The 15,509-nt window shown below is 41.8% G+C and overlaps 1 protein-coding gene across 4 annotated transcripts in view; it reads left to right on the forward strand.

Moving 5' to 3' along the window:
* Positions 1-1,782: 1,782 nt before the first annotated feature.
* Positions 1,783-15,509, forward strand: part of LOC134355758 (A-kinase anchor protein 13-like) — a 557,767-nt gene continuing 544,040 nt past the window's right edge. For all 4 annotated transcript variants that reach the window (XM_063066124.1, XM_063066122.1, XM_063066127.1 and 1 more), the window contains exon 1: positions 1,783-2,060. The gene's annotated coding sequence lies outside the window, so the exon portion shown is untranslated. The remainder of the gene's footprint in view (positions 2,061-15,509) is intronic.

The raw sequence follows: 15,509 nt of genomic DNA on the forward strand, positions 1-15,509 counted from the left end.
TGGCTATATGTGGTGACATATATGTACTATGATAATAAATGTACTTTGAACTTTGAATATACGGTTAGAGTTAGTAAATTGTGGGCATACTATGTTCAAAGGTTCATTTATTATCAAAGTATACAACTCTGAAATTCTTCTTCACTGGATAGCATGAAACTATGAAAGAAAAGAAAGGCAGCACGACCATTAACCCCCAAATCCCTCCTCCCTGCACAAAAAAGGAACAAAAATGAAACAGGCACATTGACCTCCAAATCCCCCGACCCCCCACACACAAAATATCAGGTGAAAAACACAGAATACAAAAAAAAACCAAAAGACTGAAAAGAAGTCCACAGTCCTAGTCCACATCCAAAATGAAGAAAATCTGGGCAACATTCTCCCTCTCTGTAGCAGAGCCATCTCACTAGCGATAAAAATCCTGTCTCCTCTCCCCAGCAGCCAAGCGATCCCCCATCAATAAAAAAGCCGGCAGCCAGCACTTCAATCTCCCTCATTGCTTTAATCAGCGAACAATGGAAGTCCTGCAGCCTTCTTGCCACGAGGTTCTCGCGCGCTGCTTATGCCTCCCAGAATCCCCACGGACATTGCAGAGCGCTGAAACACCCAAACGATCTCCAAACCGCAAACCACACGCTCCAGCAGTTCCAGAATCAGATTCAAGATGAAAGACAAACATAAGAGACATAAAAGAAGTGAAATACATGGTTTTGTGATCTACCAAGAATATCCGAAGGAACATTGTACACAACTATGTTGATACTGGAAACCGGAGAAAACTTGCAGGCTGCCCCCAGCACTGTCATCGCTGATTTGATTTGATGCAAATAATGCACTGCACTGTATGCTTCAATGTTCATATGATAAATAAAGCTAAACTTCTGAAGCAACAATGTGAAAATGACCAGATAATCTGCTTTAAAACTGTTACACGTGGGATTTATAATCGTCAGAATATCATCATGAATTCTCCTGCTCTATATCACAGTAGCACCATTTTTGTTCTTTAATAATATTGCCAACAGGGTCAGCACCTATTCCTCATTGTACCTTAACTGAGTGACTTGCCAAGCCATGATAGAATGCAATGTAGAACCAACCAATGAGTTGGGTCATGCATCGCCTAAACATAGACTGGTCAAGAATTACAGATGTACTTTCTCATAAGACATTAATTGACCAGAGGCTAACTAATTACAAATATATTTAACTGCATGCATATAAATTCCAGTAGGACTTGTTGGGATAGGCCATTGTTTTAACAATCTTCCATGGATCCAGACATCAGACTAAAATAGAGCTTATGTTCCACTTGAAAAAAAAAGGCACCTTTTACACTGCAATACCTCATCATACCACTCTGATAGGCTTTATAATGGAAATCAGACAGTACCTTTACCGTAGAAAATAGATATGAAAGTTAAATTATGTTAAATTAAAATGAATATTTCTGAATTTAATATACTTATATGCATATTTAAATTTGGTAATATTAAGGGTGATTACACTAAATATATGTACACCATGTTTTTGTTTTATTTTTGTCCTTCCATATTGCTAGAAAATTACAAATTTATATTTGAGAACCATAAAATTAAATAAAGGGCGACTCTGTACTCTGCAAATCCAATCGAAACCTTGCTGTAAAGTATGACTGACATGAGAGATAGCGAATGGGCTCGAGGCTTATGATGGCGATTCGCCCAATGAGGACGTGGTTACAACGAGGGAGACGTCGTCTATTGCGCATGCGCACTTGTTTATCTAACTTTGGGGGAGAGGGAGCTGAGTGAACGGAGCAACAAGTGGGGGGCAGTGAGAGGGCAGGAGTTGGTCGTTACACTTCTCGTTCCTGTACTTCTGGAGATTTGGAACCCGGATTGCATCCGAAGAGATTAAATTAATTAAATACATCTCATCGGGAGGGACAAAAGCAGCGCTAAATAACCCCAGGAAAAATGCTATGAGTTGATTATATCCTTGTGAGAATGAGAAGGGTGGCAATGAGTGAGCACAGTTAAAAAGTTGCTGATCTTATTTGACGAGGCTCCATTGAGGTAAGGCTTCAACAAACTTCGTTTTAATTTGTTTTCCCCTTAATGAAAAAAATTGCAGAAACTCTATGCTCACAATCCTGTAATTCAATCTCCTTGTTACGGTGGGCTTTGTTCTGTTCATCCCCCCAGCTTTGTTACCTGGTGTGTGTGTGTATGTGTGTGAGTGTGTTTTTGTTTCTGTGGTTTTGGGGATACAATATAACTGGGGCTCGACTCTTTTGTCTATTTCATTAGCGCTGTGTTTGTGTATCTATCTGTGCGCTGTTTTCAAAACTTTCCCATTTCCCTCTCTTTTGCATCTTATAGAAGTTTGTTTTTAAGAAGTTGCACTTTAAAATTTAGAAAACTGGTTGACGTGTTTTTATTTTTCTTCCGAGTTTGATTTCTTCAATTGGGATATGCATTGCAGTATATATTTGTAATGAAGAATAGGTCTTGTTTTGGTTCTCAGTTAATCTGCGGGAGGAAACTATTTCATGTCTTGTTATAGCTCCTATATGCACATTTTAAAAATAAGAGCTTATGCAGAATGAGATTTCAGAACCATTTTAAACATTATTACTTCTATCCTCTCAGATACATTGTTATCGCTTATTCTTTTGTATCTCGCTGGGAACAATAGCTTCAGGTGCATTTTTAAAAACAAAATCTCTTTGGGTACACGCTAGTTAGTGTATTATATTTCCGATTACGTTCTGGGGCGCCTTGTGCCGGATCTGTTGGTGTTGCTTTGTTTTCGCATGTTGGATGTGAGGTTTATCTGCTAAAGCAGCAATTTGGCACGGCGCAAACTACTTAACTGCAACCATTGTGGTCGGTTCTAACTGGTAACTGTAATCGCACATATTAGAGTTGTCAGTGTAACGTCGAAGATTTGATCGCTTCCAAATTTAATGTCACATTTGAATCACCAATCTTTGGCTTTTGTTTTGACCAAAAGAGAACTCGTCCCTTTTTTAAAAAAAAATACACGTTTGCAAACAAGAACCATTGTCCCCTCACCTGTAAATAGTGTTGGGAGTTACTGGCTTTAAACGTATAAATTCGCTGTAATAAAACCCAGTGATTTCTGCAGATGGTCCACGTGTGTATGTTTAGGAAGGATGGTTAAAAAGATGTCGCCAAATTCCCGGAATCCCTTGCTACCAACAGTTTTTACGAGCCAGTGAACCTGATTGTGATAAGATTTTTTCATCGCTGGCACGGTTCTTTGCAGTGTCACGACAGTACTGCATATTTGGAAACGTTTTTATTTGCACCTTATCACGCCACCTGCCTAATACAAATAGTAGAATTTAGATTGAGACTTGGCCTGATATTATCTGAGATTTGGTGCATAGGAGAGCTTGTATTTTCTCTTCCAGTTTCCAAACGGAAAGAGTCAAGAGTTTAAAGCACAAAAAAAGAAGTGCTGAAGGAACTCTGAGCCCAGCAGCATCTATTGGGGGGGGGGTGTGGAAGAGATGTTCATGTTTTGGGTCAAGACCCAACCTCAAATCTACTCCTCCCCTATCAGATTTCTGAGCAGTCCATGTCGGCACAGTTCAGCGTGGACTAGACGGGCTGAGAACTCTTTTTGATGACTATGTCTCTGTCTTGATGAAGGGTCTCAGCCCAAAATGTAGACTATTTATTCTGCTCCATAGATGCTGTCTGACTTGCTGAGTTCCTCCAGCATTTTGAGTGTGTTAGCTTGTTATTCCTTTTGTATACACTGGTTATTTTATAATTCATAGTAATTTTGTCTTGCACTGTACAGCTGCCACTAAACAAATTTTACATCTATGTTGAATTGACTTTATTACTTATATCCTTCATATACGTGTGGAGTAAAAATCTTTACGTTATGTCTGTCTAAATGAGCAATTTATACTAATTTGTAATACATAGTATGTACAACAGGACAGTCAATATAGCACAGAAGTACAATTGTATCAATGTGATGCAGCCAGTCAGGATGCTCTCAATTGTGCCCCTGTAGAAAGTCCTTGGGATTTGGGGACTGATACCAAACTTCTGCAACCATCTGAGGTGAAAGAGGCGCTGTTGCGCTTTTTTCTACCACAAAGCCGGTATTTGCAGACAGTATGTCAGCGATGATAAACCTGATGCTCATTCTGTCCTTGCATTAGGATAGATCAGACCTCAAAGCTTGTCTGAGTACTTGATTGGCATCCCATGGACGAGATGCCATGGGCCAAGTTACCTACCTGAGCTAGTCCCATTTGCCTTTGTTTGGCCCATATCTCTCTAAGTCTGGGGTTTCCAATCTGACACCCACGAACCCCTTAATGGCATTGGTCCATAGCATAAAATAGGTTGGGAACCCCTGCTCCAGGTCGATCCTATGCATGTCTCTGTCCTTGTGCCTTTTACATTTTAAGGTACCTGCTTCAACCACTTCCTCTGGCAACTCATTCTAGTTTGGTGAAACCTGTTTTATATGAGTGTTCATGTTTAACCCACCCACCCCAGAAACTTTCCTATGTAAGCCAAGATATTCAAAGAATGTTTTCCTATGTAAAAACTAGCACTGAAATCCACCAGAGATCTAAGAGTTATGAGCTGTTGTGTGATGGGACCAGGGAACAGAATATTTTACATGTGCCAGGTCAGGAGTAGGCCCAGCAAGTCCTCCCAAACCTGCTTTCTTGTTCACTGAGGTAATGATGATCCCATCTTGGCCTCTGTTACTTTCCTGGCGCCTCTTTGTTCCCTTCACCTGCTTTGGTTTCTCTTCAGCTGGAATTGGTATATAAGCTACACAGAATAAGACCGTAAGATATAGGAGTAGAATTAAGCCATTTGGCTCATCAAGTCTGCTCTGCCATTTCCTCACGGCTGATCCATTTCCCCCCACAGTCTAGTCTCCTGCCTTCTCTCCATTTCCCTTCAAGCCCTGACAAATCAAGAATCTATCAACCTCTGCCTTAAATATACCCAATGATTTGTTCTTCCACAATTGCCTTTGGTAACGAATTCCACTGATCCACTGCTCTGGCTCAAGAAATCCCTTCATCTCTGTACTAAACAGATGACTCTCTCTCTGAGGCTGTATCCTCCAAATGAACTGGGAGAGTGGGCCTACAGTGAAAATATTGTTTCCTTACCATTTGTTCCTCCAACAGAATGGTGTTTATTGTCACTGATATGTTGTGAAATTTGTCGTTTTGTGGCAGCAGTGCAGTGCAATATGTAATAAAGTTATAAATGACAATAAGAAATGTGTATAAAAATTAAGTAGTGCAAAAAGAGTTTAAAAATAGTGAGGTAGTGTTCATGGGTTCATTATCCATTTAGAAATCTGATAGTGGAGAGGAAGAAGCTGTTTCTAAGACATTGAGTGTGTATCTACCTCCTGCCTGATGGTAGCATTGAGAAGAGGAGATGTCCTGGCTGATTGGTGTCCTTAATGATGGATGCTGCTTTTCTGAGGAGCTGGGGAGGCTAGTGCCCGTGATGGAGCTGGCAGAGTTTGCGAATTTTCTGCGGCTATTTCTGATCCCGTACAGTGGCTCACTTTAGACCATTTGGTGATGTAACCAGTTAGAATGTTCTCCATGGTGCGTCTGTAGAAAGCATACTGTCATACAGCATAGAAGCAGGCTGCTCAGTCCAACTCGTCCAGCCAAGTTACCTTCCTGAACTAGTTCCATGGAATAAAAACCTTCTCAAATTATGCACCTGTCTAAGTGCCTTTTAATGTACCTGCCACGTCCTCTAAGAGTTCATTCCTTTTCTGGTTGCATCTGGTTTAAGTTTACAGATACTGAATTAGTAGTTAAATTAATTGGGGAGACTTGTCTAGGGGAGGGATAAGGATAGATTGACACCTGACAGCACCTTCTCACCCCCTTGAAACTAGAGCACCCAGAGGAAACTCATGGGGAGAATGTTCAAATTCCTCACAGGCAGTGGTGGGAATTGAACCTGGGTCACTGGTACTGTAAAGCGTTGGGCTAAACCACTATGGCACCCAATTTATAATGGCTCCTCTAAACTCTTCTGATCGCAATGCATCTGTCCTGATGCAGAGTCTCAGCCTGAAACATTGACCTCAGGAGCTGCCCAACCTGTTGAGTTTCTCCTGCACCTTGTAATTTTTTTTGCATCGGGGAGCTTAAACTGAGATTGTTTCAGGATCAAACAAGCTGAACTATAAGATGTTTGTATTCATCTTCTGTCTCCACCCCATGAGCATATATTAAGCGGGTGCCTACTGCCAGATCCTCTTACTTTTTTAAAAGAAAGTCATTTTGTACAACTTCATTGGAGTCGAAGAAAAGTACAGAATAGGAACAACCTCTTCAGCCCATCTACTCCATGCTGAGCCATTTAATCTGCCTACTCCCATTGACCTGCACCGGGACCACAGCCTTCCATACCCCCACCATCCCTGTACCCATCCAAACTTACCTTAAATGTTGAACTTGAGCTCGCATACACCGCCTGTGCTGGCAGCTCGTTCCACACACACGACTCGCTGAGTGAAAAAGTTTCCCCTTAAACTTTTCACCTTTCACCCTTGACTGATGACCTCTCGTCATCCCACCCAACCTCTCTGGGGAAAATGCCAGCTTACCGTTTGAACATTTACCCTGTCTATACCGCTCATAATTTGGTATACCTCAATCAAATCTCCTCTCAATCTTCTACGTTCCAAGGAATAAAGTCCTAATCTTTTCAATCTTATTCTTACTTTATGCAGTCCTGGGTAGGTCTGTAATGTAGTTTTTGTGTTGTTTTACATAGTTCAGTGTAGTTTCTGTATTGTTTCATGTAGCACCATGGTCCTGAAAAACGTCTTGTTTTTACTGTGTACTGTACCAGCAGTTATAGTCGAAATGACAAGAAAAAGTGACTTGACTTGTAACTCGAGTCTTCCAGTCCTGGCAATACATCTGTACATCTATATTTCACACTTCCTTAAAACAAAGAGCTATTTTTGTGCCCATATAGTCTGTGCCAGTTTACTGAGCAATCTCATTCCCCACTTACTTTCTCTGTAGCCTATTCTTTTTTTTAAATCCCTCCCCCAGATTCCCTTTGCCTCCTCCCAGATTCTATTCCTCATCTCCATACTCGGGGCAATTTTTCCTTTTACAATAGCCATTTATTCCACCATTCTGCACATCTTTGTGACGTGGGAGGAATCCCGTGTGATCACAGGGAAAATATGCAAACTGTAGACAGATAGCAGCAGAGGCTGGGAGTGAGCCCATGTTGCTGGAACTGGGAGTTGTTGGCAATGCCACCTTTTGAATTTATTTTTATCAAAAACTTTATTCATCATAAAAATGATTTAGAAGAGTAAACCACACAGCACATTTTCATTCTTGCGTTCAATACTTTCACTGCTGTTCTATTAGATTCCTTAAAACTAATAGATTTTTGCCACTCATGATCCCCCCCCTCGAAAGTGCAAGTATTGCAGTTACTTGTAGTAAAAGTAATTACAGTTGTTGTAATACTTACTGCCTGTTATGCGGCTGGTATTTAGGGCAGCAATGAATGTCCTCCATCTCTGGTGGTGGTCAGGGCTTCCTTCATCACGTCGGTAACTTCCTCTCAGATTTCATGACTGCTGGTCACACAAGTCCCGAATGGAATACCATTGCACTCAAGATGTTGAAGGATTCTTTATTGCTAGTTCTGTAACAATTTTGTTTTACTCGTCAAGATTGTTAGCTCTGAGCTGAAGCCCCTGAACCTGGAGGACCAGTGGACCACTCTTAGTCTGGCCTCTACCCTTTGACCTTTTCGGCATAGGTGACCCTACCAAGAACCACAGCATAAAGCTCTGACTCCGGCCAATGTAGCTCTCCAGGTCATTGAGGCACGCAAAGCTTCAAATCCTGTGACAAGGTTGTGGTCCTCTTGGAGATGTTGTAGTGATAACTGAGAGGCAATAGTAGGTTTTCCCCAAGTGCTCTGGTTTCCTCCCACATTCCAAAGACATACCGGATAAGTTAAGTGGTCATTGTTCAAAGTTCAAAATATGTGTACTGTGTACAGCCCTGAGATTTGTCTTCCTACAGACAGCCACAAGACAAAGAAAGACCAAAGAACCTGTTTAATGAAACCCCCTCCCTCCCCCCCACCCCCACCCCCACACAACAAGACCATCAGATGTGCTTTTTTTCCCCTGCACAAATCCCACACACAGCAAAAAGTGAACAAATAAACTCAAAACGTTCAACATCAAACTGCAGAATCCCCATAAGTGAGTAATTTGTTTAGGTGAGTGACTCGTGGTTGTGGGTGTTGCTGGGGCCACATGGCTGCAAGGGCCAGAAGGGCCTAATCTACATTGTATCGCTAAATAAAATAAACTACTATTACAATAATCGAGGGCTTCCACACCCAACCCGGCCACTCTCCTGTAGCAGAAGAACCCTATACTATGGTCCTTAACCAGCAAGCCCTTATGTTGAATAAACTGTTAAACAATGGAATTTGTGCTGCTTTTGGAATCTCTTGTGTTACCTTGGGCAGTATGGTAGTGTAATATTACTACAGCGCCATTGACCCCCGGCTTCATTTCCCGTTGCTGTCTATGAAGTGTTTGTGCGTTTTCTCCTTTACCACATGGATTTCCTCCCACATTCCAAAGACCAAATTCCAAAGGGTTGGTAGGTTGATTGGTCACAGGGGTGCAATTGGGCAGGGCAGGCTTACTGGGCCAGAAGGGCCTGTTACTGTGCTGTATCTCTAAATGAGTAAACTGGTGGAAAAAAAATAGTGCCTTGTGCCACCTTTTATTCAATTGAGGTTGTAGCCAACATTACCGCTGTCCTTCAGAGCTCCACCTGAACTGCCAACTTTAGCTATGCACTCAAGTGTCTGCAGAATTTGAACATGGATGTGAAAGAAGTCAGAACTGAGTCACAGCCAATACTTGGCAAGAGAACCTGTTATGGATGACGTGGTTCTGCAGTTACTCCTACTGTTTCACAACTCCCCAGACCAGGGTTTGGTCCTTGCCTTTGGTAATATGTTCACATGTTCTCCCTGTTTCCATAAGGTTCTCCAGCTTCCTCCTACTTCGCAAAAGATTGCTGGAAGGTTAATTCACCATCTTAAGTTCAGTATTCTCATTTGTCACATCGAAACTTTGTGAAATGCGTCATTTGCATTAGCAACCAACTCAACCTGAGGGTGTGCTAGGGCAGCCCACAAGTGTTGCCACACATTCTGGTGCCAACATAGCATTCCCACAATGCTCGGCAGAACAATGCAGAACACGACAAAGAATGACTGCAGTTTAAGATTAGATTATGAAGACACGTAGTCCCCTTTTATTGTCATTTAGTAATGCATGCATTAAGAAATGATACAATATTTCCTCCGGTGTGATATCACAAAACACAGGACAAACCAAGACTGAAAAAACTGACAAAACCACATAATTATAACATATAGTTACAAACAGTGTAACAATACCATAACTTGATGAAGAAAGTCCGTGAGCACAGTAAAGTTCAAAGTTTCTCAAATGTCCCACATCTCACGCAGACGGGAGAAGGAAGAAAAACTCTCCCTGCCATGCCGACCACAATCTGACTCTGAGTCATCTGAAAACTTCCAGCTCTGATCAGCTCTCCGACACCGAGTACTGAGCGCCATCTCTGTCCGAACGATTCAACCTCCTTCTCGGTCGCCAAAAGCAGGCAAGGCCAGGGATTTTGAGGCCTACCTTCGGAAAGATTCCCAACCACACAGTAACGACAGCAGCGGACAGGCGTTTCGGAAATTTCTCCAGATGTTCCTCTCTGCTTTCATGTCCACTCTCCATCAAATCAGAATTGTCCACGGCCCCTATTTAACAGATACAATATCATTTTTCACCGGAGAGCTGCGCACGCGCGGCGCGCTGCCATCTTCTCCTCCTGCCGATTCTAGCTGGTGACTAAGCTGGTGACCCTCAGGGACTTGTGACTGGTGGCTATTGAAACAAGGATAGCAACTAAGTTCTTTGTTAAGCCCACTTTTTCTGGCAAACTATACTCACAAGTAAGATTTCCCTTTGGACTTGGAGGCAATTCGATGTGGAAGAACCGAGATGAGGTGGTGGGACCATTGCTGACAGTGTGAAAGGTTAGGGGTAGGCAGAATCCAAGCCCTGGGGTCCAGGCCCCAGTGCATATCGACATGACGGAGACTTACAGGCCAAATCGAAGCGGTGAAATCTGGTGAATCCATGCAGCAGAGCACGTTGTTAAGACAGATTTCAGTGCCAGGCCAGATTGAAAATGTCAGGGTGTCGCGGTACGGGCTGGTTCAGATCGTTGCATGAAGCAGCAGAACCCATTGGTCGGATGGGGAGTTAAGCATAGTCATGGTCATACTTTATTGATCCCGGGGGAAATTGGTTTTCGTTACAGTTGCACCATAAATAATAATAAAACCATAAATAATTAAATAGTAATATGTAAATTATGCCAGGAAATAAGTCCAGGACCAGCCTATTGGCTCAGGGTGTCTGATCTTCCAAAGGAGGAGTTGTAAAGCTTGATGGCCACAGGCAGGAATGACTTCCTATGACGCTCTGTGTTGCATCTCGGTGGAATGAGTCTCAGGCTGAATGTACTCCTGTGCCCACCCAGTACATTATGTAGTGGATGGGAGACATTGTCCAAGATGGCATGCAACTTGGACAGTATCCTCTTTTCAGACACCACCGTCAGAGAGTCCAGTTCCATCCCCACAACATCACTGGCCTTACGAGGCCGGATTGAAAAGTTCAGGATGTTAGGGCTCAAGGTGAGGTACAGACCGGTTCAGATTGTTGTTTCAGGATGTTTACTCAGCTCTGTGCTGAAATATGGGGCTCTCTTTACTGACTTCAGTTCAGAAATGCTATTTGCTTGGGGTTACTGTTTGTATGATCTTTTTTATTGTGCGTTGCATGTTCAGTGGTTTTTTTTATAGGTTATTGTTTCTTTTATGGGCTTGATGTGGTTTGTATTCTCTGCCAATTGGGTATTAGACTTTTTTATATATACACATGGGGTTTGTTTTTGCCTATCACCTGTCCAGCTCTTGGCTCCATCCCTCCCCCTCCTGTCTTCTCCTATCATTTTGGATCTCCCCCTCTCCCTCCAACTTTCAAAACCCTTACTCACTCTTCCTTCAGTTAGTCCTGACGAAGGGTTTCGGCCTGAAACGTCGACTGCACCTCTTCCTAGAGATGCTGCCTGGCCTGCTGCGTTCACCTGCAACTTTTATGTGGGTTTGTTTTTGGGTTTCTTAGTTTGGTGGCTCAAGGTTATATAATGGGTACTTTGAACTTCGCAGCAAATAATGACTCCCTCCCACCCCATGTGCATAGAAACTTCATTAACCCTAGGACAGTCCTCCAGCAGAAACAGACCTGGTCCTGCAGACAGCCATGTAGTTTTGTGTAGGTTAAAGATAAGAAGATATGAAAGAGGTGTTGGCGAACATGCTTGTGAAAGTTGCAGGAGCATGGGGAATTGAGGAGGAGCGGGACTGATGGAAATTGGTGTGGACCTGATATGCTTATTTCCGAAGACTTGCTTGTTGGTGGGTTAATTGGTCATTGTAAGTTGCCCCCTGATTACACTAGGGCTAAATGGGTGGTTCGCTGGGCGTCGTGGCTGGGACTATTCCGCGCTCTTCCTCAATGAGCAAGTTGTAAGTGGCCTCGTGTCATTATAGTAGTGTGAAGTTCAAGATAACCTTTAATCTATGAGCCAGATTCGACTGGTGTGTTAGCTTAGCAGTTAGTGTATTGCTTTATAGCTCCAGCAGCCCGTGTTCAAATCCTGCCTCTGTCTGTAAGGAGTTTTGTGTTATCTCCCTGTCTGCGTTGGTTTCCTCCAGATGCTCCAGTTTCCCCCCCACAATCTAAAGACCTACAGGCTACTAGGTTAATTGGTCACATAGGTGTAACTGGGCAGCATGAGCTTACTGCGCTGGAAGGGCCTTGTTAACCGTGTTCTATCTCTAAATAAATATATTCTAGAAGTGCAATAAAAAAAGTATTAAAAATAAATTGTTCCAAGCCACAGGCACGTGGGAGGGGGGGGGGGTGGAAGCTGTAAATAGTGAAGAGCTGATGAAGGGTGCACCTTTTTTTTAAGATGTCCTAAAATAAAAGACCATAGACTTTGCAAAACAAATCTGAACTAGAGATTAAGGAGGTGAACAATGATTAGCTGTTATGCGGTAGGGTCAGGAGAGCATGCAGTTAATGTGGGTAACAGAGGTAGTTATGGGCTGAGGAGGTTGAGGATGGAAAACTTGGTTTCTGTGATTTATCCACGTGGATGAATGCTTTGCATCTGTAGATGGTTAATTTTTTTTGTTTGTGTTTACATGGTGTTGTTTTGCGTGAAATGTTGGGTTGGAAAAATGCCGCATCCCACTTTCAAATGTGCAATGGTACTAGGTTCACTAAGAACGTGTTTCATTTAATCAACATCTCTGAATCAGAATCGGGTTTAATATCGTGAAACAAGTTTTGCAGCATCAGTACATTGCAAAAGATAATAAAATAAATGATAGGTTTCAATGAGATTTCTTATTGTAACTTATCAATTATTGAAAGGTCTCTATAGAGAGGTTGTGGAAAGGATATCTTTTTACAGTGGGGGATTCTAGGACCAGGGAGCACAGCTTTAGAGTGGCAGGACATCACTTTAAAACAGATGAGGAATTTCTTTAACCAGAGGCTGATGAATCTGTGGAATTCATTGCCACAGATGGCTGTGGAGGCCAAGTCATTAGGTATATTTAAAGTGGGGGTGAACTTTCTAAAAAGTAAGGGTGTCAAAGGTTATGGGGAGAAGGTGAGAGAATGGGGGAATAATAAATCAGCCACGATTGAATGGGGAAGCATATCTGATGGGCTGAATGGCCTAATTCTGCTCCTATGTCTGATGGTATTATCTTCAAATTACCTGTGTTATATAGGTATGTGGAAACAGTTTGGTCAGAAATCCAATAAATAGCTATACTTAAAAGAAGTTATTAAAGTCTAGAATGGAAATTTATTCCAAGAGACAGTTTGACAAGACCTTGTATGCAGCTGGAGCAACATTCATATATTGAGACTGAGGTTTATAACTCATTGCATTGGCCTTTTAGAAGAGGAAGTTTATCTTACAAATAGCACCATCAAGAGCCAGATAGGGTAGTGGTCCAGAGACATTGGCAGAGGGGGGGGGTTTGATTTGCTAAGTGTATCATGTGTCCTTTATGAGCTCTGAGCTCTTTCCTAATATCACAGTAGTGCGTGTGCTGTAAGGGAGGGGCCAGGTGTGTAATTGGGGAATAGGACAAAATGCTATGCGGTGTTTCTAGTGGGGGAAGAGTTTTGTAGGGAAAGGAAGAGGGTGCCATTTTACTGCATTGGCATCCCTAATGGAAAAGGGATAACATTTCGTTTACTTGATGCCAAAAACAAATGCTTCCCAGTAGTTCACTCCCTCAGATGTCTCCACAGTGTCTGTCTGCACTGCCTCCCATGGCTTGATGAGCACAATAAAGTCGAAAGCTTTTTTTTAAATAGAGGGAGGGTACGTTAATGACTAAGAAAGCTTTTATTATTCTAGCAAGGCCTTGGCAAGAAATATTTATGTGTGGAATAATGAAGCAAGGGAGTGATTTATGCATTGGGAAGCTAATCACAGGATGCAGATGGTATCCCATACAGAGTTATTTGTATGTCAACTTGGCTGACAGGTGTCCATGGCAATGACATCATCTTGACTACAAATTAATTGCTGAATGTTATTAGCCGTCATTACAGAGAGGTTTGCCTCCTGTGTTTGTGCTTGTGTGTAAGGATAGTTAACAAAGATACAGATGGTAGGGCATTTTTTTATTGCAAGACTCTTGTCAAATTATTATTAAATCACATTTCACTTAATTCTTTATGGAAAAACTTCCTGTCACGTGACACAGAATACAAATTTGAAACCGATGAATGGAAATTCTTGAGCAGTGGAAAAATGATACTCATTTCACTCGATGCAATTTTTCTCTGAACTGTGATTATATCATTTCTGATTTGGTCTTGTCACTAAGGCCATAGGAATAGAAAGGCTTCAGCATGTCTTTATTTTAGAGAGCTATTTCAATAAGTTTTTCATTAGCTTTTTGATGCTCATATAAGCTCGTCAACTGTGGGCCATTCATGGTTGATTCGAGGCAGGTTGTTCATGATTCAGGGTGATGGATTAAGGATGTTACAATAGGTCAGTTTGAATGGAGTTTTCCTAGACCACATCAATGTAGTATCATTAACACGAAATTCTGCAGATGCTGGAAATCCAGAGTGGCACACAAGATGCTGGAGGAACTCGGATCAGGCAGCAATTTTATACTTTAAAAAAAAAATTATTATTCCTCTCCACGCTGAGGGCATCGTGTGGCAACCTTGACTTTTCTTTAGCATTTTATCTTTTTTTTTTGAGGCAGGATTGCTAGCTCAACATTCAACCCAGCAAGGATGGAAAGCGTGCAAGGAGCCGTCCAGATTCAGACCCTGGATCACTTGCATCGAAGTCCGGTGCTGATGCCACTGCACCACTGGCAGTCCTAAGCAGCATCTATAGAAAAGAATAAACAATTGACGTTTTGGGCCAAGACTCTTCAGGAGTCCTGAAGAAGGGTCTCGGCCCGAAACATTTTTTGTTTATTCCCTTCCATAGATGTTACCTGACCTGCTGAGTTCCTCCAGCACACTGGGTACATTACAATGCAACATTTGCAGATTGTAATTAATATTGTCTATAGTCAGATGGTGGAAGTTTTTAATGTGCATGTGACATAAATTGGTGGTGAATCTTCAGAAAAATCTCCCCTGTTAGAATTAACCTGCTATTACTTTGTGACACTGACTCTAAATATTTTTCAATCATCAAATTTGCCCTGAAAAATGTTGAAACAAAGGCATGACCAAAAATACATAAAGTTCAGTATCAAAGTACTTGTATGTCTCGTGTGCAGCCCTGAGATTCATTTTGATGTGGATATATTCAATAAATCGATAATGGAATAATAACCATAATAGAATCAATATCAGACTCTACACTTGGGCACTCAACCAAAGTCAACAAAATATGCAAATACAAAATGAAAGTATTAATTAATAAACCATAAATATTGAGGACATGAGATTAAGAGTTCTTGAAAGTGAGTCCATAGGTTGTGAGAACAGTTCAGTGATGGGGCGAGTGAAGCTGAGTGAAGTTTTTTTAGATTATGAGGACATGCAGTCCTCTTTTATTGTCATTTAAAGAAGTGATACAATATTCCTCCAGTGTGATAGCATAGAAACACAGGACAGACCAAGACTGAAAAACTAACAAAACCACATAATTATAACATATAGTTACAACAGTTATCCTCTTGGGATCAAGAACCTGATGGTTGAGGAGTAATAACTGTTCCTGAAACCTGGTGGCATGTGTCTTGAGG

The sequence above is a fragment of the Mobula hypostoma genome, chromosome 13 (genome assembly GCF_963921235.1).
Source record: "Mobula hypostoma chromosome 13, sMobHyp1.1, whole genome shotgun sequence".
NCBI lineage: Eukaryota > Metazoa > Chordata > Chondrichthyes > Myliobatiformes > Myliobatidae > Mobula > Mobula hypostoma.